Source organism: Cimex lectularius, unplaced genomic scaffold, assembly GCF_000648675.2.
Source record: "Cimex lectularius strain Harlan isolate CLEC.00 unplaced genomic scaffold, Clec_2.1 scaffold283, whole genome shotgun sequence".
In the NCBI taxonomy this organism is placed as follows: Eukaryota; Metazoa; Arthropoda; class Insecta; order Hemiptera; family Cimicidae; genus Cimex; species Cimex lectularius.
Genome location: NW_019394189.1, coordinates 199,877 through 201,241, shown reverse-complemented (window position 1 = coordinate 201,241; position 1,365 = coordinate 199,877).

Sequence of the window (1,365 nt, the reverse complement as noted above, 5' to 3'; positions counted from 1 at the left end):
CGCTTCTCCCTCTTCTAACTGATTTCAGCCGGCTGTCTCCATCTATTTATTCTCTATCTCTCTCCTAGGAGTGAAAACACTAAGCGCACTCTCAACCCGACGAAATGAACTTAACAGACTTCACCATGTTCTGAAGAACCTGAAAAGTGATCAGACGCAAAATTTAACCACCATTTTAAGCTGTTGTCTGCAAGATTTTTTCAAATCTGACAATTATAATGGCTAGGAAATCATACAACCAATAAAAATAGTTCTCGAGATATTAATGACGGTTGAATTATTTTTTCCAGGCTGTTTCGAATTAAGCAAGAAAAGAATTCACTTATTAAACTAAAAATAAACTTATAATAACAGTTTGTGCAATTTTCTCTGCTAGAAATGGAGTAAAAGGAAAAGTCTCAACCCAATAAAATAGACTTCACCTTATTCTGAAGAACATGAAAAGTGGTCAGTCCCAAAATTTAACCACCATTTTAAGCTGTTGTCTGCAAGAGTTTATCAAACCTGACAATTCTAATTCCTGGGAAATCATATTGTTCTTAAGATATTAATGAACTTGGTTGAATTATTTTTCCAAGCTGTTTCGAATTAAGCAAGAAAAGAATACACTAATTAAACTAAAAGTAAACAGATAATAACAGAGTTTGCCTAATTTTCTTTGTTAGAAATAGAGTAAAAGGAAAAGTCTCAACCCAATACAATAGACTTCACCTTGTTCTGAAGAACATTTAAAATGGTCGTTCACAAAATGTAACCACTGTTTTAAGCTGTTGTCCTCAAGAGTTTATTAAATCTGACAATTCTAATTCCTAGGAAACCATACAACCAATAAAAATTGTTCTTAAGATATTAATGAACTTGTTTGAATTTTCTTTTCCAAGCTGTTTCGAATTAAGTAAGAAAAGAATACACTTATTAAACTAAAAGTAAACAGATAATAACAGATCTTCACTTTGTTCCGACAAGTGAAAAAAGGTGCATTAGAAAAGTTCTAGGTAGTTTGTCTAATTTGCTGCTTCAGTTTTAAACTGTTGATCAACAGATGAATTCTAATGCAAATAAAACACATGCCACACAGTAATAACACATATGCACAGAAAACAAACACTTTGAGCCCTGAATATGATCTCAATAAAGATCGAAACATTGGGTCAATAAAGAAAATATTTTTCTAAAGGTATGTCACATCAGACTGCATCTCACGATCTCTAAATAACAACAAATAGTTTTAAGTCAGCAATTAAAAGTGTTCTACATACTTTATTTATTTATATAAATATAATAATATAAACAATATAATGAGGAAATCAACCAATATCTAATGCAATTTTAAAACCAGAAACATATAATATAAAATAGAATATT